Source organism: Musa acuminata, chromosome BXJ2-6 (genome assembly GCF_036884655.1).
Source record: "Musa acuminata AAA Group cultivar baxijiao chromosome BXJ2-6, Cavendish_Baxijiao_AAA, whole genome shotgun sequence".
Lineage (NCBI taxonomy): Eukaryota > Viridiplantae > Streptophyta > Magnoliopsida > Zingiberales > Musaceae > Musa > Musa acuminata.
The window spans coordinates 27038799-27063377 of NC_088343.1; the positions used below are offsets into that span (position 1 = coordinate 27038799).

Genomic DNA, 24579 nt, shown 5'->3' on the forward strand with positions numbered 1-24579 from the left:
TGCTACTGTGCTTTTTCTGATCTTTTTATGTTTGATCCAAACTACTGATCTTTTTTGTCCAATCTGCTGCACTTGAAAATCTTTGCTGTAGAAAATTTCAGCTGCATATCGTTGCCTTAACCGATCTATTTGCAATCTTTTTTGAATGAAATTTCTTATAGACTTCATATATCATCTTGGCTTTCATCTAAGATTGATCTATTAAGAAATTCATCTCTAAAAACGATTTTATGTTGCTGCAAATTTTCATCGTAACCCGCTGAAATTTTTCGACGATAATTCTATAATTGCAACTTGCACCAATTTCTTTGCTGTTATACTGCCGAAATTTTCTTGATTAAATTAGATATCCTTGCTGTCATATAAACTGTGATTTTGCTATTAATTCCCTTAATTCTCTCAAGTTTTTGGTGGAAATTACGTCGAGAAACCGTTGTTTCTTCGACGACAATTCTACTCTTACAAGATAGCACATACTTGCTGCAACTTCCACGGATTTCTGTCAAACCTTTGCTACCATCTACCACAGATCCAAAACTTTCATCCATAGCCCTAAAACTCTACTAAACCACACCCTCAAACTGCACCCAAAACAGCCACAAAACAAGCCTAAACCGCAGCCTACATCAACTAATCCACCAACACTTTTGACCATCACTTCTCTCAACCTATACATGCCTTTAACCCAACAGCAAAAGAGAGATCTTAACATCATTGATTTGAGGCCATATACTATGGAATCTAAGGAGGCAATCAATGCTAAATTCGAAGCCTTGGAGGCACGAATGGAGGATAAGATTCGGACGCTCTTTACCGAACTCAGATTGGGCCAACCACTAAGCCCGAAGAAACTATTAACCACCTCTATTTTGCTTGTGATTATACAAAATGGATATGGAAGGAGATTCTCCAGCGATTTGAACTAAATAGACTGCCGCAACCAAACTTCTATTGGTAGATTCGCCCACTTTATTAGCACTTCATTAGTGGGTCGTCGTCGTCGAGTCACGATCCGTCGATCAATAATGGCACTTGGCTGGGTCTGGAGTTCTCTTTGGGTAGTCATATTTGGTGGGTGGCTTTGGGCTGTCTCTAAGCACCTATTTAAAACTTCCGTCTGACTGTTGGTTTGTGGGTGATATGTCATACTCCTTTTTAATTTAGTACCCTGCATATGGAATAACTTTGTCCAAAATCTGCTCTTGAAGATGAAAATAGAATTTGTCACAAGCACAATGCGTCCCTTATAGCATAATTCTTTTGAGTCCCGATTGTAATGAGCCATGGGGCTTGGTGCTTCCTCCAATTTTTTTATAATCTTACTAGTATCTGAATCTTCCTGCCATTCCATCTTAATATCCTCAAGGAAGTCGCTGGTCGGAAGTGAAGCGCATTTGCAAGAACATTCTCTTTCCCCTTTTCGTAAGTTATTTCAAAATCAAATCTAAGAAGTTTTGTTACCCATTTTTGCTGCTCATGGGATGGTATCTTTCGCTCCAAAAAGTACTTGAGGCTTTTATGGTCGGTTTTATTTTGAAATCGTCGACCAATCAAGTAGGGTCTCCACCTCGTTGCTGCACGCACAATGGCGAGCATCTCCTTATCATATGTTGACTTATTTTGATGGGAGGGAGATAATACCTTGCTAGTGTATGCGAGTGGTCAGCCATCTTGCATGAGAATGGCTCCAATTCTGACTCCAGATGCGTCGGCTTCAATAATGAAGGGTCGGTTAAAATATGGTAGTGTTAGCACCGGCGTCGTCGTCATGGCTGCCTTAAGTTTGTCGAAGGTAACGGAGGCTCTATCCGACTATTGGAAGACATCTTTTTTCAGTAAGGAAGTAAGTGGTGCACTGATGTCGCCATAGTTTTTCACGAACTTGCAGTAGTAGCCTGTTAAAAACCCAGAAAGCCATGTAGCAATTTTACGTTCCTCGGGGTAGGCCAATTTTGCATTACTTCAATTTTGAAGGGGTCTTCTGCCACACCTTCCTCTGATATGATATGCCCAAGATATTCCACCTTCTTTTGAAGAAAGCAAAAATTCATAGTGGTTGTTATGTGTTCAAAAGGTGGTTTTCGGTATGTCTTCTTCGCATACTTGTATTTGATGATACCCGGATCGAAGGTCCAGCTTTGTGAAGATTTGTGCTCCCTTTCACCAAGCAATTCATCTACTACTAGAATAGGGTATTTATCCTTGATGGTTATGCCATTGAGAGCTCGGTAGTCAACACATAATCGCCATGTTCCATCCTTCTTTCGTAAGGGGAGCACCGGTGAAGAGTAGGGGCTGCAACATGGCCGAATAACTCCTGTTTTGAGCATCTCTTTTACAATCCATTCTATTTCATCCTTCTAGAGATGTGGATACTGATATGGCTGAGCATTTGCTGGAGGTTTGCCTGGAAGAATCATTATATAATAATCATGCCGGCGGGTAAGAGGTAGGTTGCACGGTTCTTCAAATATATCTAAAAATTCAGCAAGCAAAGGAAGTAGATTTGGATCTTCAAATTCTGTTGACTCTCCCTTAGTTTGTTGCTCAAGTTGTACCAAAAAGTCGCTGCATGCTTTATGCAAAACCTTCTCCATTTGTTGTGTGCAAATCGTCGTTACGTCGCCCTCACGTTTCCCGTGCAGTATCACCTGTTTCTCCTTATTGTAAAATTTTATAATTAGTTGCATAAAATTTCAAAAAATATCACCTAATGTCATCAACCATTTAATTCTGAGTATGGCCTCATTATCATCAAGAGGGAGAAGGAAGAAATCTGCAATTATCTCTTGGTCCTGCAGTAATAGTTTCTCCTGCGGGCGCCTACGATCACAATTCAAAATCCATCCGTCGACAACCTTAACGTCAAACCTGCTGCAATTCTTAATAGGTAAGGCCATCTGGATAGTAACCTTACTATTTAGAAAGTTATTAGAACTGCCCGTGTCGATGAGAACAGTGATCAGTTGTTGTTTGAGAAGGCCTCCAACTTTCATTGTTTGCGGGTTTGAGTAGCCGGCTAGCGCATGTACCGTAACTTCAGTCGGTTGTGGCTCTTCTTCTGCATCTTCTTCTTTATGTTCAAGGCTCTCTTCTGCATGTTCAATGACCTCTTCTTCTATTGGTTCAATCATAAGAAGTCTCCCTTTACTACAGCGATGCTCACGGCTCCACGGCTCGTCACAATGCCAACATAACCCCTTTGCATATTGCTCCCGAAGCTCTTCTCTTGTTAACCTCTTTGGTGTAGGGACTTGGTCGATAGTAGGGGAGGTTGAGGGCTTCAATATTACTGGTTGAGGAGCGACCCTAGTCCTCCGAGCTTCATAGTTCAATTGCTCCTCTTGATGTCGTGCGAAAGAGATGCCTGCCATCAGCATATACGATTGTCGCGCTTTAACTTCTCCTCGGATCTCCGGCTTCAAGCCCTCAATGAAGGTCCTCAATAGCTGTTTTTGAGACCAATCACGAGTTTGATTAGATAACCTTTGAAACCTAGTTTGGTACTCCTGAATGGTGGAGGTTTGTCGGATCTTTGCTAGTTTTTTTTTTGTAAGTAAAAGTAAATTGATTATGTGTAAAGTTTCTACAAATAGCTTTATCTATACAAGTCATAGACAAAGCCAAGTAACTCATAGAGTGCGAATGCGATAGTTATGACTACACATGCTGTAGACTATAACTACCTGTGGGTACATTATTTGGCATCATTCCCAAGATCTTTAGCTAATAACAAAATTGAATTTGATAAAAATATCTTTTTCTCTTCGGGTGAAGTGCTCGGTTTTGAGATCATGCTCCATACAGGATCTTGAGTCTCTAATAATCTCTTTCAGCATTGTTATGTGTTGACATTCAAAGATTCTATTACATCTCTCCTTCCACATCCACCAAATAGCGCATCTGAAAGTAACCTTTGCCAATTGTGTAAGTGGCCCTTTTCTTGAGAAACATTGCATAAGGTCGCCTAGTTCTTGATGCAAGTTTGGTTGCGGCAGTCTATTGAGTTCAAATCGCTGGAGAATCTCCTTCCATATCCATTTTGTATAATTACAAGCAAAATAAAGGTGGTCAACAGTTTCTTCTTGTTGCAAACAAAGGGAGCATCGGTTAACATGAGAGATACCTCTTCTTTTCATATTGTCTATTGTAGGTAGTTTATTGAGAAGGGCCTGCCATGTACATAAGGAGTGTCTTTGTGATCCCGGTCGATCCCATGTCCAACTGCTTGGGACCCACTTGTTATTTCTTTGCCTAATTTGATTCCATACGGATGTGGCACTAAATTTGCCATTGTCATGAGGCCAAATAAGTATACCTGAAGAGTTGTTCTTGATTGGAATAGCTATGATAGTCGGCCAAAGTGATAACATTTTGGGAGAAATAGGATTAGGGAGACACTAGGTACCGTTAGCAATGAACTCGGAAACCTTCCAATCTTTGGGAACCCCAAGATCTTTTCGTATTCTGTCGTCATATAATTGAAATATACTCTTCCCATTCACCCAAGGATCGTACCACATATTAGTACAAGTTCCAGAAGAGATTGCATAAGAAATGTGTTCGATTAGCCAATTCCTTGCCTTTAAAATTCCTTTCCAAGCTGCAGAGTGGTATGTTCTTGTTGAAATTTCCCAGATTGATTCCTTTGAAAGATACCTAGCAGAAACCCATTGTGACCATACGGAACATTTGTTTTGTAAAAGATTCCACAATTGTTGTACCAGGCATGCTTGATTCCAATCTCTAGTATTTCTCAAGTTTAGCCCCCCTTCATCTTTCGGTTTGCAAATGCTATCCCAATTTACCATATGCATTGCCTTATCATTTGTGCAATTCCAGAAGAAGTTCATTAATAATCGTTCAATATCTTGGAGAAGTCCAGCAGGCAGAAGAAATGCATTATACCAATATATAGAGTAGGAGTGCAATACAGAACGGATGAGTTCGAGTCGTCCTGCTTTTGATAGAAGCCTATTTTTCCAAGAAGAAATTTTATTCTTTATTTTTTGCAGGATAGGCTGACAGTGGGTTTTGTGAATGCCTGTGGATATGAGCGGGAGACCCAAATAAGAAACTGGCAGGCTTCCCTCACTAACCCCCAAAGTTTGTGCAATAAAGACCTTATCCTCAACGTAAGGGCTCATATATACTTTACTTTTCGCATGATTTAGCTGAAGTCCAGAAACCATACCAAAGTCATTCATAATAGTAGCCAGGTTCTTTACTGAAGTTGGATCATTTTGGAGAAAGATAAGTAAATCATTTGCAAATGTTATATGTGATATATGAATAGAGCCAGCATTGGGTACCTTAATGCTGCCATTTAAGACTGCATGTTCCAACATACAGCTACGTCCTTCCATCGCAATAGTAAAGAGATACGGAGAGAGTGGATCACCTTGTCGGATGCCATTCGTGCTCCCAAAAAAACCAATAGGTGAGCCATTAAAGAGTATCAAAAACTTTGGAGTTTCCAGGCAAGATTGAATCCAATTAACCCATTGCTGTGGGAAGTTCATATCGAGGAGCATCTTATAGATAAATTTCCTATTAACTGAATCAAAGGCTTTCCGTAAATCAGCTTTAAAAAATATTTTTGTCCCTCTTGCTTTTGAATGCAAATCTTTGACCAAGTCATTAGCAAGCAAAATGTTATGATTTATACTTCTCCCTTTGATGAAAGTAGCTTGATTTGGGCTAATGATCTTGTGTATTACCTTTTGCATTCTATTTGCTAATACTTTGGAGATGATCTTGTAAATAAAGTTGCATAATAATATGGGTCGATAGTTCTCTAGTGAATCAGCCCCTGCATTCTTCGGAATTAAAGAAATAAAGGTGCAATTCATCTCTCTAAGAATATGACCTGAAGAGAAAAAATGTTGGCAAGCCTTGATCACATCATTTCCAATAATATTTTTTTTTGGTAAGTAAAAGTAAATTGATTATGTGTAAAGTTTCTACAAATAGCTTTATCTATACAAGTCATAGACAAAGCCAAGTAACTCATAGAGTGCGAATGCGATAGTTATGACTACACATGCTGTAGACTATAACTACCTGTGGGTACATTATTTGGCATCATTCCCAAGATCTTTAGCTAATAGCAAAATTAAATTTGATAAAAATATCTTTTTCTCTTCAGGTGAAGTGCTCGGTTTTGAGATCATGCTCCATACAGGATCTTGAGTCTCTAATAATCTCTTTCAAGAGCTGAGCATTATTTATGTGTTGACATTCAAAGATTCTATTACATCTCTCCTTCCACATCCACCAAATAGCGCATCTGAAAGTAACCTTTGCCAGTTGTGTAAGTGGCCCTTTTCTTGAGAAACATTGCATAAGGTCGCCTAGTTCTTGATGCAAGTGACCACCGACCTTAGCTCAGTTGGTAGAGCGGAGGACTGTAATCGTTTAGATAAATCCTTAGGTCACTGGTTCGAATTCGGCAGGTCGGAAATTTGTAAATACAACTACATCATTTCCAATAATAGACCAAGCAGTTTGGTAAAATTCAGCTGAAAATCCATCTGGACCTGGGCTTTTGTGCTTTGGTGACTTAAAGACAACATATACAATTTCGTCGTCAGTAATTGGGGCATTAAGGATTGAAATAGCTTCCGAATCAAGTTTTCTAGTCGGCTCCACATGAATGTTATTAGTTTTCCCAGCTTGATTGAGTAAGGAATAAAAAAATTGCTCTGTGTGTGCTTTAACCTCATCTAAATTCTCAATAAGATTATCATCTTTGTCTCTGCATTTGCTAATACGGTTAACAGCCCTTCGAGTAGCAATTGAAGCATAGAAAAATTTAGTATTCGAATCTCCTAGTGTAAGCCAATGCTGTCGAGACTTCTGCTTTACAAAACTTTCCTCCTGTTTTAAGGCTTGCATGAAGTTATTTCTGGCTTCTATCTCTTTGTAGATAATATTCTCATCATTTGGCTGAAGTTGCAGCTCATGTTGCAATGACATTAGTTCCTTCCTGCAAAATTGAACTGTGGTGGTAATATTGCCAAAGGTATTTGTATTCCACTCCTTTAGTGCTGCTTTACAAGCTTTGAGCTTTTGACATAAGATGTAAGGGGGGGATCCATGCACATTAACATTCCAAGCAAATCTGATAACATCAAGAAATTGAGGATGAGTACTCCACATGTTAAAGAATCTAAACGGTTTCTTGCCTCTTGGTGTCGCTTTGTCTGCGTGTATATACATTAAAGAATGGTCAGAAAACAAAGGAGCACCATACTCAAGAAGTGAATCTGGGTAAACTGTTAACCATTCATGATTAATCAAACACCTATCAAGTCGAGCCATTATTTTTCTGTTAGCAGCACCTTGATTACTCTAGGAGAGCCAATTACCCACAGATTTCATATCAAACAAAGCTGCAGTGTCAATGTAATCATTAAAACTTTGAAGCTGGCTTTCTGAAAGTTGTCTACCCTCCTCTTTTTCATTTGTGTACCGAACAGTATTAAATTCTCCAAGAACAATCCAAGGTACATTGAGACAGCCATTTGCAATATTAGTCAGGTCAGACCAAAGAGTATTTCTTTCTTGCATACTATTTGAAGCATATATACCAATGAAATTGAATTGACAGCCATTCTTTTTGTCCTCTACCTTAAGTTGAATGAATTGATCAGTAGCAGAAATAAACCAAGCATTAATAGAGTTAGGCTGCCATAAGACCCATATTCTACCAAAAGTTTCATTTGAGTCATTGGTAAACAGTTCTGCGTCCGGCCATATTAAATTCTTTTGAGCTTGAACGCGCGATTGTTTAATTTTCGTTTCTACTAGAATAACAATATCACATGCGGCAGACTTGATTATTCTGTTGAGCTCCCGACATTTCTCCGACTTATTAAGTCCGCGAACATTCCAACATGTTATCTTCATCAGTAATAAAGAAATGAAAAGGTGGTAAGGTATTCATCCTACGACTTTGGATGGACTGTACCATCCTTTTTCTTATCCTTCGGTTTTGTATTTTCCTCCCGCACAATATCCTTACCTTTTATGGTTTTATTTCTATATTTATCCACTTCATCTACAGCTTGCAGATTTTTAAACTTTAAAATACCTTGAATCATGTGGTCTTGATTGGCAGGGTTTGTTGAAGCGCGATAAGATTGTTGCAGCACAATTTCCTGGATAGTACTTGTTGGAGTAGCTTGGCTAGAGAGGTTTGTTGGGGCATGAGTTTGTTGAGACAGAATATCCTTGTTGGCGATGTTTGTTGTGGCCTGAGTTTGTTGAGGAAGAATATCCTTGCTGGCGAGATTTGTTTGGGCCTGAGTTTGTTGAGTTATTGTGGACGGATCCAATGATATTGGAAGAGATGAAGTTCCTGACTTATGTTTCTCCTGTCCACTAGTACCAAGGGAAACCTCTGTTGTGGAAGGCTCCGACATTATAGGAAGAGATATAATTTTAGATTTGTCCTTCTGTCCGCGGTGCTGTCCTTGCGAGTCGGAATGCTCAATAGTCTTCGCCACCATCGGTGCTACTTCCATTAGAGAAGACTCGCTTTGTTGCGGAGGCGCTTGACATGGTTGATAGACCTTTGTGATTTGTTTTGGAGTTTGTTGACAAGCTCCATTTGCATGACCAAAAGATAAGCAATGCTGACATCGTTATGGCTACCAGGAATATGAGACATGTACCTTCCGAGTGTTCCCGTCAGGATCTTTGCTAGTTGTCCGTCAATATTCTCGTAATCGGTTGGTCTGAAGCGGATTAGCAGTCCTTCTTTGAATTGTCGCCATGAAAGAACTCCATAAGTATGTTCAAACCAGTCAAACCACTGTATAGTATCCCCTTCAAGATGTATAGCTGTAATTTTCACCATAGATGCATCCGCGGTTTTGTGGTACTGAAAATATCGCTCCGTGCGTGAGATCCAACTAATCGGGTCTCCTTCTTCCCATCTAGGGAAGTCCACTCTCATGCATGGATAGTTGGGGTCAGTCATAGAGCTTCCCCTCTCTTGGAAGTCATATCTTTGGGTTTGGTGCGATTGGGCATAGCTCTCTCCTTGATGTGATTTCTTCGTGCTTAGTGGTCGGCCCAATCTGAGTTCAGTAAAGAGCGTCCGAATCTTATCCTCCATTCACACCTCGAAGGCTTCGAATTTAGGATTGATTACCTCCTCAGATGTCATAGTATATGCCGCCAAATCTGTGATGTTAAGATCTCTCTTTTGTTGTCGGGTTAAAGGCATGTATTGGTTGAGAGAGGTGATGGTCGAAAGGGTTGGTAGATCGGTGGATGTCGGCTACGGTTTAGGCTTGTTTTGTAGCTGGTAGCAAAGGTTTGACAGAAATCCGTGGATTTTGGAGCAAGTATGTGCTGTCTTGTAAGAGTAGAATTATCGTCGAAGAAACAACGATTTCTCGACGTAATTTTCACCAAAAACTTGAGAGAATTGAGGAGGAAATTAATAGAAAAATCACAGTTTATATGACAGCAAGGATGTCTAATTTAATCAAGAAAATTTCGGCAGTATAATAGTAAGGAAATTGGTGCAAGTTGCGATTGCAGAATTCTCGTCGAAAAATTTCAGCTATCTATGACGAAAATTTGCAGCAACACAATCATTTTTAGAGATGAATTTCTCAATAGATCAATCTTCGATGGAAGCCAAGATGATCTATAAAGTGTATAAGAAATTTCATTCAAAAAAGATTGCAAATAGATGGGTTAAGGCAATAATATGCGGCTGAAATTTTCTGCAGCCTAGATTTTCAAGTGTAGTAGATTGGACATAAAAGATCAGTAGTTTATATTAAGAATTTTTCAATGAAACCAAAGGGAAATCCACTGTTAGGAAGTGTCAAAGATGTTATAAAAATTTCGTAGAAATTTGGATAAAAAAAGTATAGTACCAAGATCAAATAGATGGTGCTATGCGGTTGGAATTTTACAGTGCAGATTTTCAGGTATAGCAGATTTGACGTAAAAGATCAATGGTTTATATTGAGAATTTTTTGAAAAAACCAAAGGGAAATCTACTGTTAGAAAGCGTCAAAGATGTCATAAAAATTTCATAGAAATTTGGATAGAAAAAGCATAGTAGCAAGATCAAACAGATGGTGCTATGCGGTTGAAATTCTGCAATGTATCTTTCGTCGTAGAGATGAAAACTTTGTGAAAAAAGGTTTATGCAGCAATATAGGAACAGTTTTTTTTTTTGGATTTTCGAATAAGGATAACTAAATTGCAGCAGCAGTAAGGTAGGAAACCAGAACCTGTTGCAATTCACGGGGAGATCAAAGGATGATCTACGGTGGTGGAGATGATGGCGGAATTCGGCGACGATCTTTTAAGCAATTGTGGGAATTGCTTTGGGCGAATGTGGAGGGCTGATGGATGGCAGTGGAAGGGCAGCGAGATGCAAAGAACGCTGCTCTGATACCAGGTGGTAGAACCCTTGCAGATTCTAAACTTGGGGTTGATCTCTTTAGGGGATCGGCCTCCTTAGAATTCTATAGGGGTTCCTCCCTCCAAGTTGCTGCTCAAAGGCTGCAGAAAAGATTTTTTTTTTTTTTTGGTAAGTAAAAGTAAGTTGATTATGTGTTAAGTTTCTACAAATAGCTTTATCTATACAAGTCATAGACAAAGCCAAATAACTCATAGAGTGCGAATGCGATAGTTATGACTACACATGCTGTAGACTATAACTACCTGTGGGTACATTATTTGGCATCATTCCTAAGATCTTTAGCTAATAGCAAAATTAAATTTGATAAAAATATCTTTTTCTCTTCGGGTGAAGTGCTCGGTTTTGAAATCATGCTCCATACAGGATCTTGAGTCTCTAATAATCTCTTTCAAGAGCTGAGCATTGTTTGTGTCTTGATATTCAAAGATTCTATTACATCTCTCCTTCCACATCCACCAAATAGCGCATCTGAAAGTAACCTTTGCCAGTTGTGTAAGAGGCCCTTTTCTTGAGAAACATTGCATAAGGTCGCCTAGTTCTTGGTGCAAGTTTGGTTGCGACAGTCTATTGAGTTCAAATCGCTGGAGAATCTCCTTCCATATCCATTTTGTATAATTACAAGCAAAATAGAGGTGGTCAACAGTTTCTTCGTGTTGCAAACAAAGGGAGAATCGGTTAACATGATAGATACCTCTTCTTTTCATATTGTCTATTGTCGGTAGTTTATTGAGAAGGGCCTGTCATGTATATAAGGAGTGTCTTTGTGATCCCGGTCGATCCCATGTCCAACTGCTTGGGACCCACTTGTTATTTCTTTGCCTAATTTGATTCCATGCGGATGTGGCACTAAATTTGCCATTGTCATGATGCCAAATAAGTATATCTGAAGAGTTGTTCCTGATTGGAATAGCTATGATAGTCGACCAAAGTGATAACATTTCGGGAGAAATAGGATTAGGGAGACACCAGGTACCGTTAGCAATGAACTCGGAAACCTTCCAATCTTTGGGAGCCCCAAGATCTTTTCGTATTCTGTCGCCATATAATTGAAATATACTCTTCCCATTCACCCAAGGATCATACCACATATTAGTACTAGTTCCAGAAGAGATTGCATACGAAATATGTTTGATTAGCCAATTCCTTGCCTTTAAAATTCCTTTCCAAGCTGCAGAGTGGTATGTTCTTGTTGAAATTTCCCAGATTGATTCCTTTGAAAGATACCTAGAAGAAACCCATTGTGACCATAAGGAACATTTGTTTTGCAAAAGATCCCACAATTGTTGTACCAGGCATGCTTGATTCCAATCTCTAGTATTTCTCAAGTTTCATTTGAGTCATTGGTAAACAGTTCTGCGTCCGGCCATATTAAATTCTTTTGAGCTTGAACGCGCGATTGTTTAATTTTCGTTTCTACTAGAATAACAATATCACATGCGGCAGACTTGATTATTCTGTTGAGCTCCCGACATTTCTCCGGCTTATGAAGTCCGCGAACATTCCAACATGTTATCTTCATCAGTAATAAAGAAATGAAAAGGTGGTAAGGTATTCATCCTATGACTTTGGATGGACTGTACCATCTTTTTTCTTATCCTTCGGTTTTGTATTTTCCTCCCACACAATATCCTTACCTTTTATGGCTTTATTCCTCTATTTATCCACTTCATCTACAGCTTGCAGATTTTTAAACTTTAAATTACCTTGAATCATTGGTCTTGATTGGCAGGGTTTGTTGAAGCACGATAAGATTGTTGCAGCACAATATCCTGGATAGTACTTGTTGGAGTAGCCTGGCTAGAGAGGTTTGTTGGGGCATGAGTTTGTTGAGACAGAATATCCTTGTTGGCGATGTTTGTTGTGGCCTGAGTTTGTTGAGGAAGAATATCCTTGCTTGCGAGATTTGTTTGGGCCTGAGTTTGTTGAGTTTTTTTTTTTTGGTAAGTAAAAGTAAATTGATTATGCATAACGTTTCTACAAATAGCTTTGTCTATACAAGTCATAGACAAAGTCAAGTAACTCATTGAGTACACATGTGGTAGTTATGACTACACATGTAGTAGACTTTAACTCCTAACTGTAACGAGCATGTTAAGATGTGCCAAGACTACCATTGGTTACAGCATTTAACATCGTTGCCAAGATCTTTAGCTAATAGTAAAATTGAATTTGATAAAAATATCTCTTTCTCTTCGTGTAAAGTGCTCCATTTTGAGATTATGCTCCATGCATGATCTTGAGTCTCTAATAATCTCTGTCAAGAGCTGAGCATTGTTTGTGTGTTGACATTCAAAGATTATGCTACATCTCTCCTTCCACATCCACCAAATAGCACATCTGAAAGTAACCTTTGCCAATTGTGTAAGAGGTCCTTTTCTTGAGAAACTTTGTATGAGGTCGCCTAATTCTTGATGCAAGTTTGGTTGCGGCAGCCTATTGAGCTCAAATCGCTGGAGAATCTCCTTCCATATCCATTTAGTATATTCACAAGCAAAATAGATGATATTGGAAGAGATGAAGTTCCTGACTTATGTTTCTCCTGTCCACTAGTACCAAGGGAAACCTCTGTTGTGGAAGGCTCCGACATTATAGGAAGAGATATAGTTTTGGATTTGTCCTTCTGTCCGCGGTGCTGTCCTTACGAGTCGGAATGCTCAATAGTCTTCGCCACCATCGGTGCTACTACCATTAGAGAAGACTCGCTTTGTTGCTGAGGTGCTTGACGTGGTCGATAGACCTTTGTGATTTGTTTTGGAGTTTGCTGACACGCTCCATTTGCATGACTAAAAGATAAGCAATGCTGACATCGTTGTGGCTTCCAGGAATATGAGACATGTACATTCCGAGTGTTCCCGTCAAGATCACGATAGAAAACCTCATTTGGAAGATCTTCGTCGGAAGAAACCAGTACACATGCTCGTGCAAATGCTAATCTCGTCTGAGCAGCTGTTGCTTTGTCGATGTAGAGTGGCTGTCCCAGAGTGCTGCATAACTTTGCAATAAAACGTCGACTCCAAAGATGTAGAGGAAGACCTTGAAAGGATACCCATAATGGAATAGACTGTAGGCTATCTAACTCCAAACAGACATAAGGAGACCAGCGTCGTAGAATCATTGGATGGCCGCGAATAGTCCAGAATCCTTCGAGGACCCATTGTAAATCTTCTTCAGAGTATAGCTTGCAAACAAAGAATCCGTTCTCCAGCATATGAAGATCAAATGACGATATTCCCCATCGAGTTTTGATAAATGAGGATAGTGGGAAATAAGATGTTTTGAGACCTACCACATAGCCAACAATCGCCATAGACCATGTCTCAATAAGCTCTGCTGAATCAGCAGTCTCGTATACAGCAATCTTCTTATCAGCCTGAACTTCTGGAGTAAAGAATTCCAAGCTTAGATCCGGACTTCCAACCGGAGCCTTGAAGAGGCTAGTCCAAGGCCTAGGGTCATTGGAAATGAGGGCAGGCTGCCGCGATCTAGAGCGCGACCTACTTCGATGCTGTTTCGTCGAAGGAGTTTCTCTCTGGAGAGGATATGGAGGAGGAGCCAATTGAGGGGTAACGGTAGGGAGTCTTACCATTGTATCAACCCTCCCGCCATCGTCGCCAGCCCTAGGGGCCGTCGCTGCCATGTTTGATCCCTCTTCTGGTCGCGGCTATAGAATCGTCTCCATAGGGAAAAGCCACCGTCGCAGTATATCAGATCGCCGATACAGTACCGTCGCCCTAGGGAGATCTTGTCGCCGCTATAGTATCGTCGCCCTTGGGGAGAAGCCGACGCTGTAGAAGATCCGATCACCACTACAGTAAGGGAGATCAGATCGTTGCTATAGTATCGTCGCCCGTGGGAGAAAGCCAACGCTGCAGGAGTCAGATCGCCCTAGGGAGATCTCGTCGCCGCTACAGTGTCATCGCTGCTACAGTACCGTCATGGCTACAGTGTCGTCGCCGCCGCTACAGTACCGTCGCCCTTGGGAAACAGCCGACGCTGCAGGAAATTCGCCGCTATAGTGTCGTCGCCCGTCGCCCGTGGGAGAAAGCCAACGCTGCAGGAGTCAGATCGCCCTAGGGAGATCTGGCCGCCGCTACAGTGGTCACCCTAGATCTGGTCGCCGCTACAGTGGTCGCCCTAGGGAGATCTAGTCACCGCTATAGTGTCGTCGCCGTTACAAATAGCTTTATCTATACAAGTCATAGACAAAGCCAAGTAACTCATAGAGTGCGAATGCGATAGTTATGACTACACATGCTGTAGACTATAACTACCTGTGGGTACATTATTTGGCATCATTCCCAAGATCTTTAGCTAATAGCAAAATTAAATTTGATAAAAATATCTTTTTCTCTTCGGGTGAAGTGCTCGGTTTTGAAATCATGCTCCATACAAGATCTTGAGTCTTTAATAATTCTTTCAAGAGCAGAGCATTGTTTATGTGTTGACATTCAAAGATTCTATTATATCTCTCCTTCCACATCCACCAAATAGCGCATCTGAAAGTAACCTTTGCCAATTGTGTAAGAGGCCCTTTTCTTGAGAAACATTGCATAAGGTCGCATAGTTCTTGGTTCAAGTTTGGTTGCGGCAGTCTATTGAGTTCAATTCGCTAGAGAATCTCCTTCCATATCCATTTTGTATAATCACAAGCAAAATAGAGGTGGTCAACAGTTTCTTCTTATTACAAACAAAGGGAGCATCGGTTAACATGATAGATACCTCTTCTTTTCATATTGTCTATTGTAGGTAGTTTATTGAGAAGGGCCTGCCATGTACATAAGGAGTGTCTTTGTGATCTCGGTCGATCCCATGTCCAACTGCTTGGGACCCACTTGTTATTTCTTTGCCTAATTTGATTCCATGCGGATGTGGCACTAAATTTGCCATTGTCATGAGGCCAAATAAGTATATCTGAAGAGTTATTCCTGATTGGAATAGCTATGATAGTCGGCCAAAGTGATAACATTTCGGGAGAAAAGATTCATCTATTGCTTATGAAAAGAGAAGGAATACATGGATATTTATAGGGCTTCTAAACCCTAACTCCTAATAGGACTCCTACTTAAGACTCTTACTTCTAACCAACTCCTAGTAGGACTTATAGTCAAGACTCCTATTCCCTTACAACTCTTAATTCTTCTCTAAGAAAACACATCCTACTTGAATGCCCCTCTCAATTAGGACTCTCATAGCTAGAGTCCTAACAGAATGTCCCTCTCAATTAGGACTCTCCTAGTTAGAGTCCAAACAGTTTTACATGAATATCCATCTCAATTAGGACTCTCCAAGCTAGAGTCCTAACAGAGAAACCGACGCTGTAGGAGATCCGATCACCACTACAATAAGGGAGATCAGATCGCTGCTACAGTACCATCACTCGTAGGAGAAAGCCAACGCTGCAGGAGTCAGATCGCCCTAGGGAGATCTCGTCGCCGCTACAGTGTTGTCGCCGCTACAGTACCGTCACCCTAGATCTGGCCGCTGCTACAGTGTCGGCGCCGCCGCTATAGTACCGTTGCCCTTGGGAGATCTGATCGCTGCTACAGTGTCGTTGCCCGTGGGAGAAAGCCGACGTTGTAGGAGTCAGATCGCCCTAGGGAGATCTGGTCGCCGCTACAGTGTCGTCGCTGCTACAGTACCGTTGCCCTAGATCTGGTCGCCGCTATAGTGTCGTCGCCCGTGGGAGAAAGCCGACGCTACAAGAGTCAGATCGCCCTAGGGAGATCTGGTCGCCGCTACAGTACCATCGCCCTAGATCTGGTCGTCGCTACAGTGTCATGATAAGACAATGCATATGGTAAATTGGGATAGCATCTGCAAACCGAAAGATGAAGGGGGGCTGAACCTGAGAAATACTAGAGATTGGAATAAAGCATGTTTGGTAAAGCAATTGTGGGACCTTTTGCAAAACAAATGTTCCTTATGGTCATAATAGGTTTCTACTAGGTATCTTTCAAAAGAATCAATTTGGGAAATTTCAACAAGAACATACCACTCTACAGCTTGGAAAGGAATTTTAAAGACAAAGAATTGGCTAATCAAACACATTTCTTACGCAATCTCAACTGGAAATAATACTAATATGTGGTACGATCCTTGGGTGAACGGGAAAAGTATATTTCAATTATATGGTGACAGAATACGAAAAGACCTTGGGGCTCCTAAAGATTGAAAAGTTTCCAAGTTCATTGCTAATGGTACCTGGTGTCTCCCTACTCCTATTTCGCCTGAAATGTTATCACTTTGGTCGACTATCACAGCTATTCCAATCAGGAACAACTCTTCAGATATACTTATTTGGCTTCATGACAATGGCAAGTGGCTCCCAAGCAGTTGGACATGAGATCGACCGGGATCATAGAGACATTCATTATGTACATGGCAGGCCCTTCTGAATAAACTACCTACAATAGACAATATGAATAGAAGAGGTATCTATCATGTTAACCGATGCTCCCATTGCATGCAACAAGAAGAAACTGTTGACCATCTCTACTTTGCTTGTGACTATACTAAATGGATATGGAAGAAGATTCTCTAGCGATTTGAACTCAATAGAATGCCGCAACCAAACTTGCATCAAGAATTAGGTGACCTCATGGAAGGAAAGATGTAGCAGAATCTTTGAGTGTCAACACACAAACAATGCTCAGCTCTTGACAGAGATTATTAGAGACTCAAGATCATGTATGGAGAATGATCTCAAAATGGAGCACTTTACACGAAGAGAAAAAGATATTTTTATCAAATCTAATTTTGCTATTAGCTAAAGATCTTGGGCATGATGTTAAAAGCTGTACCCACAGAAAATCTTGGCATATCTGGACTTTACATTTTATTTGTTGGCCACAATTAAGAGTTATAGTCTACAGCATGTGTAGTCATAACTACCGCATGAGTACTCTACGAGTTACCCAGCTTCGTCTATAACTTGTATAGACAAAGCTATTTGTAGAAACTTTACACAAAATTAATTTACTTTTACTTATAAAAAAAAAGTATTTATAGGCTTCAAGTTGATTAAACTTGGTGCCTAAAACTTTTTCATCCCAGGTTCCCCGGGCACGGGCGGTACCACCGCCTAGTGTCAGTCTGACGCTGACATTGCCCTGGGTGGTACCACCACCTGGGGTGCAGTGCTGGCGGTACCACCACCCAAACTAGTGGTACCACTGCCTGGTACCCTGCTAGGGGTAGTAGAACCGACCAGACTGGCGGTACCACCGCCCGACACAGTCTCGAAGACTATGCCATGATGGTAAGACTTCTTGGGGCACTATTTGGGCCTCTTATTAGGCCCATCTCAGTTCTTATATGGGCCTAGCTGGACCCTAATTGGGTTGGCCCAAATCCAAGCCCAATTACGTACTAACTACAAAATCCTAAGACATTTACTAAGCTAAACAAGTCTCTATGTCTATTCTTTCGGCGAGCTTCCGGTGAACTTCTAATGATTTTTATCAAATTTAATTTTGCTATTAGCTAAAGATCTTGGGAATGATGCCAAATAATGTACCCACAGGTAGTTATAGTCTATAGCATGTGTAGTCATAACTATCGCATTCGCACTCTATGAGTTACTTGGCTTTGTCTATGACTTGTATAGATAAAGCTATTTGTAGAAACTTTACACATAATCAATTTACTTTTACTTACAAAAGAAAAAAACTTCTGATGATCTCTTAGCAATGTTTCGATGGACCCTCGGCAATCTCCTGAACTTTACGATGATCTTCTTGGTGAGTTTCGATGAGCTTCTCTAGCAAGCTCCGAGGCTTCTCGGCTGGTTCTGCCATAACTTCCAACGAACTGTCACGGACAAACTTCTAAACAGGATGTTTGATGTAATACTTATGTATGTCCGTGTCATTTGGTATGTACATGCTTTATATAGCACGTAGAGGGACGACCGAAGGCTTAATAGTCCCATTTTAGTTAGGTTGGTGACCGCTTTAGGCTTATAAATAAAGGTTGTATCATGTGGACATGTGTGAGAGATTCTCGATCTGTAATGGATCATTTTACCCGTTGTTGTGCAACTGTTCAGAGCTTATAAAGTCTGTTTGTAATTTGCATTATTTATGAAGTGTTTTCGGAGATGTATGCTTGTGGATCCCGAGTGAGGCATTCTCTCTAACCCGTTCTCTCTTTTGTTGGTCCTAAGGGACAATGGGAGGCTTCGGGGAGGCTGACCTTTGCGGACGGACACGCAAGGTTGCCGCACGACTTAGGCAAAACCAGCTAAGTCCGTGACAAATGGTATCAGAGCGGGACAAGCACTCATAGAAACACTTAGTATGCAAATGTGGGGGACCTAGCGGGGCTGCGTTGAGGGTAGTCAGCACACGTGCGACCGTTTGGGAGGAAAACGGGCATGGAGATGTAGGGAAAAGGAGTCGCTCGGAGGAGCGGGCATCTGGCATTGGCAGAAATGGCCAACCCTTCGTGCAAGAGCCACCACGAGAATAGGCAAGCTTGGAAGAATGCAGAGTGCACAAAGGTTGGGATGGCTGAGTTTGAGCTATGGCTCAATGTTGACAACTATACTTGATGGTGCTCAAGGCAAGTGAGGCGCTTGGTAAAGGATGAGACAATGCAAAGTGGAATGAGTTGCTCAACGACCAAAAGAGTTATACAAAGCTCACAGAGGTGAGGGGAATTGCTAGCTCGAAGAATTTTGTACTCATGCATGGGCTTGTATGCGGACAATGGAATGTTCATGGCCATCCTAAGGCGATCGAAACTCAGTGCCATGGAGCACTGAAACTTTCTCTTCGGCATGTGAAGGATACGTCCGGAGGAGGCTGAAGTGTGCAACGAGTTTAGCATGTTGCTAGACCTTGAGTGGTGCAGCGGGGGCTGTATTGACATGGAGTCGCAATCTAGCAAGTGCGTTTGCAGGAGGCAGAACAATACACAGTGTGTTCAGCAGATCGGAGTAGTCCAAGGGGATGGTGGTCTCCGAAACGAAGAGAGATGTTGCTCCAATGGGACAGTTATCCAGAAGAGATAAGTCTTGATTCTCTAGAGGGAGAATCATGTGGGACGGACCTGTTAGGACTCTAGCTAGGAGAGTCCTAATTTAGAGGGACGTTCTGTTAGGACTCTGTTAGGACTTTAGCTAGGAGAGTCCTAATTGAGAGGGACATTCATGTAGGAGGTTTTTTCTTAGAGAAGAATTAGGAGTTGTAAGGGAATAGGAGTCTTGAGTAGGAGTCCTATTAGGAGTTGGTTAGAAGTAAGAGTCTTAAGTAGGAGTCCTATTAGGAGTTAGGGTTTAGAAGCCCTATAAATAGCCATGTATTCCTTCTCTTTTCATAAGCAATAGATGAATCTTTTATGCAGCCTTTGAGTAGCAACTTGGAGGGAGGAACCCCTATAGAGTTCCAAGGAGGCCGATCCCCTAAAGAGATCAACCCTAAGTTTAGAATCTGCAAGGGTTCTATCACCTAGTACCAGAGCAGTGTTCTTGGCATCTTGCTGCCCTTCCACTACCACCCATCAGCCCTCCACAACCGCCCAAAGCAATTCCCACAATTGCTTAAAAGATCGTCGCCGAATTCCGCCACCATCTCCACCACCGCGGATCACCCTTTGATCTCCCCATGAATTGCAACAGGTTCTGGTTTCCTACCTTACTGCTGCTGCTGCTGCAATTTAGTTATCCTTATTTGAAAATCCAAAAAAAAAAAAACTGTTCCTATATTGCTGCATAAACCTTTCGTCACAAAGTTTTCATCTTTACGACGAAAGATACATTGCAGAATTCCAGTCGCATAGTACCATCTGTTTGATCTTGCTACTGTGCTTTTTCTATCTAAATTTCTATGAAATTTTTATGACATCTTTGACACTTCCTAACAGCAGATTTCCCTTTGGTTTTTTCAAAAAATTCTCAATATAAACCATTGATCTTTTACGTCTAATCTGCTATACTTGAAAATCTGCACTGTAAAATTTCAGCCGCATAGCACTGTTTGTTTGATCTTGATACTATATTGTTTCTATCCAAATCTCAACGAAATTTTTATGACAGTTTTGACACTTCCTTATAGTGGATTTCCCTTTGGTTTCATCAAAAAATTCTCAATATAAACCACTAATCTTTTACGTCCAATCTGCTATACCTAAAAATCTATGCTGCAGAAAATTTCAGCCGCATATTGTTGCCTTAACCCATCTATTTGTAATCTTTTTTGAATAAAATTTCTTATACACTTCATAGATCGTCTTGGCTTCCATCTAAGATTGATATATTAAGAAATTCATCTCTAAAAATGATTTTATGTTGCTGCAAATTTTCATTGTAACCTACTGAAATTTTTCGACGAGAATTCTGCAATCGCAACTTGCACCAATTTCCTTGTTGTTATACTGCCAAAATTTTCTTGATTAAATTAGATATCCTTGCTGTCATATAAACTGTGATTTTGCTATCAATTCCCTTCTCAATTCTCTCAAGTTTTTGGTGGAAATTATGTCGAGAAACCGTTGTTTCTTCGACGACAATTCTACTCTTACAAGACAGCACATACTTGCTGCAACTTCCACTGATTTCTATCAAACCTTTGCTACCATCTACCACAAATCCAAAACTTTCATCTACAGCCCTAAAACTTCACCAAACCACACCCTCAAACTGCACCCAAAATAGCTACAAAACACGCCTAAACCGTAGCCTACATCCACCGATCTACCAACCCTTTCGGCCATTACCTCTCTCAACCAATACATGCCTTTAACCCGACAACAAAAGAGAGATCTTAACATCACAGATTTGGCGGCATATACTATGGCATCTGAGGAGGTAATCAATGCTAAATTCGAAGCCTTCGAGGCACGAATGGAGGATAAGATTCGGACGCTCTTTATCGAACTCAGATTGGGCCGACCACTAAGCACGAAGAAATCACATCAAGGAGAGAGCTATGCCCAATCGCACCATTCCCAAAGATATGACTTCCAAGAGAGGGGAAGCTCTATGACTGACCCCAACTAACCATGCGTAAGAGTGGACTTCCCTAGATGGGAAGAAGGAGACTCGATTGGTTGGATCGCGCGTGCGGAGCGATATTTTCAGTACCACAAAACCGCGGATGCATCTATGGTGAAAATTGCAGCTATACATCTTGAAAGGGATGCTATACAGTGGTTTAACTAGTTTGAACATACTTATGGAGTCCTTTCATGGCAACAATTCAAAGAAGGACTGCTGATCCGCTTCAGACCAACCGATTACGAGAATATTGATGGAAAACTAGCAAAGATCTGACAAACTTCCACCATTCAGGAGTACCAAACCAGGTTTGAAAGGTTATCTAATCAAACTCATGATTGGTCTAAAAAACAGCTATTGAGGACCTTCATTGAGGGCTTGAAGCCGAAGATCCGAAGAGAAGTTAAAGCGCGATAACCTTATACGCTTATGGCAGCCATCTCTTTCGCACGACATCAAGAGGAGCAATTGAACCATAAAGCTCGGAGGACTAGGGTCGCTCCTCAACCAGTAATATTGAAGCCCTCAGCCCCCCCTACTATTGACCAAGTCCCTACACCAAAGAGGTTAACAAGAGAAGAGCTTCGGGAGCAATATGCGAAGGGGTTATGTTGGCATTGTGACAAGCCGTGGAGCCGTGAGCATCGCTATAGTAAAGGGAGACTTCTTATGATTGAACCAATAGAAGAAGAGGTCATTGAACATCCAGAAGAGAGCCTTGAACATGAAGAAGAAGATACAGAAGAAGAGCCACACCCGACTGAAGTTACGGTACATGCACTAGCCGGCTACTCAAACCCGGAAACGATGAAAGTTGGAGGCCTTCTCAAACAACAACCGATCACTATTCTAATTGACACGGGCAGTTCTAATAACTTTATAAATAGTAAGGTTACTATCCAGATGGCCTTACCTATTGAGAATTGAAGCAGGTTTGACGTTAAGGTCGTCGACGGACGGATTTTGAATTATGATCGTAGGCTCCCGCAGGAGAAACTATTGCTGCAGGACCAAGAGATAATTGCAGATTTCTTCCTTCTCCCTCCTAATGATCATAAGGCCATGTTCATAATTAAATGGTTGACGACATTAGGTGATATTTCTTGAAATTTTATGCAACTAATTATGAAATTTTACAGTAAGGAGAAACAGGTGATACTGCACGGGAAACGTGAGGGCGACGTAACGACGATTTGCACACAACAAATGGAGAAGGTTTTGCATAAAATATGCAATGGCTTTTTGGTACAACTTGAGCAACAAACTAAGGGAGAGCCAACAAAATTTGAAGATCCAAATCTACTTCCTTTGTTTGCTAAATTTTCAGATATATTTGACGAACCGCGTAACCTACCTCTTACCCGTCGGCATGATCATTATTGTATAATGATTCTTCTAGGCAAATCTCTAGCAAATGCTCAGCCATATCAATATCCACATCTCTAGAAGGATGAAATAGAAAGGATTGTAAAAGAGATACTCAAAACAGGAGTTATTCGGCTATGTTACAGCCCCTACTCTTCACCGGTGCTCCTCATACGAAAGAAGGATAGAATATGGCGATTATGTGTTGATTACCGAGCTCTCAATGGCATAACCATCAAGGATAAATACCCTATTCCAGTAGTAGATGAGTTGCTAAGGGAGCACAAATCTTCACAAAGTTGGACCTTCGATCCGGGTATCATCAAATACGAGTATGCGAAGAAGACATACCGAAAACCACCTTTTGAATACACAACAACCACTATAAATTTTTGCTTTCTTCATAAGAAGGTGGAATATCTTGGGCATATCATATCAGAGGAAGGTGTGGCAGTAGACCCCTTCAAAATTGGAGCAATGCAAAACTGGCTGACCCCGTGGAATATAAAATTGCTACATGGCTTTCTGGGTTTAACAGGCTTCTACTACAAGTTCGTGAAAAACTATGGAGAGATCAGTGCACCACTTACTTCCTTATTGAAAAAAGATGTCTTCCAATGGTCGGACAGAGCCTCCGCTACCTTCGACAAACGTAAGGCAGCCATGACGACGACGTCGGTCCTAACACTACCAGATTTCAACCGACCCTTCATTATTGAGGCCGACACATCTGGAGTCGGAATTGGAGCCATTCTTTTGCAAGATGGTCAACCACTCACATACACTAGCAAGGCATTATCTCCCTCCCATCAAAATAAGTCAACATATGATAAGGAGATGCTTGCCATTGTACGCGCAGCAACGAGGTGGAGACCCTACTTGATTGGTCGACGATTTCAAATTAAAACCGACCATAAAAGCCTCAAGTACTTTTTGGAGTGAAAGATATCATCCCTTGAGCAGAAAAAATGGGTAACAAAACTTCTTGGATTTGATTATGAAATAACATACAAAAAGGGGAAAGAGAATGTTCTTGCAGATGTGCTTTCGCAGCTACCTGAGCAAGCTGAATTTTCGGTTGTTTTACTTCCAACCAGCGACTTCCTTGAGGATATTAAGATTGAATGGCAGGAAGATTCGGAGACTAGTAAGATTAAAAAAAAAAAATTAGAGGAAGCACCAAGGTCCGTGGCTCATTACAATCGGGACTCAAAAGAATTATGCTATAAGGGACACATTGTGCTTGTGACAAATTCTACTTGCATATTCAAAAGCAGATTTTGGATAAAGTTATTCCATATGCAAGGTACTAAATTGAAAAGGAGTGCGACATATCGCTCATAAATCGACGGCCAGATAGAAGTTGTAAATAGGTGCTTGGAGACAGCCCAAAGCCACCCACCAAATATGACTACCCAAAGAGAACTCCAGACCCAGCCAAGTGCCATTATTGATCGACGGATCGTGACTCGACGACGACGACCCACGAATGATGTGCTAATACAGTGGGCGAACCTACCAATAGAAGATGCCACTTGGGAGAACTATGACGACTTGAAGATTAAATTCCCAGAATTCACGAATCATCAGCCTCGAGGACAAGGCTGATTTGAAGAGGGGCTGGTCTGTTAGGACTCTAGCTTGGAGAGTCCTAATTGTGATAAAAAAATATTTTTATCAAATTTAATTTTGCTATTAGCTAAAGATCTTGGGAATGATGCCAAATAATGTACCCACAGGTAGTTATAGTCTACAGCATGTG

General features: G+C 41.0%; 1 non-coding gene across 1 annotated transcript; it reads left to right on the forward strand.

The window, feature by feature from the left end:
- The first annotated feature begins 6376 nt into the window (after positions 1–6376).
- TRNAY-GUA (transfer RNA tyrosine (anticodon GUA)) lies at positions 6377–6461 on the forward strand. The gene is given in 2 exon segments: positions 6377–6413; positions 6426–6461. It is a non-coding gene; the product is annotated as a tRNA-Tyr (tRNA).
- Positions 6462–24579: the final 18118 nt, after the last annotated feature.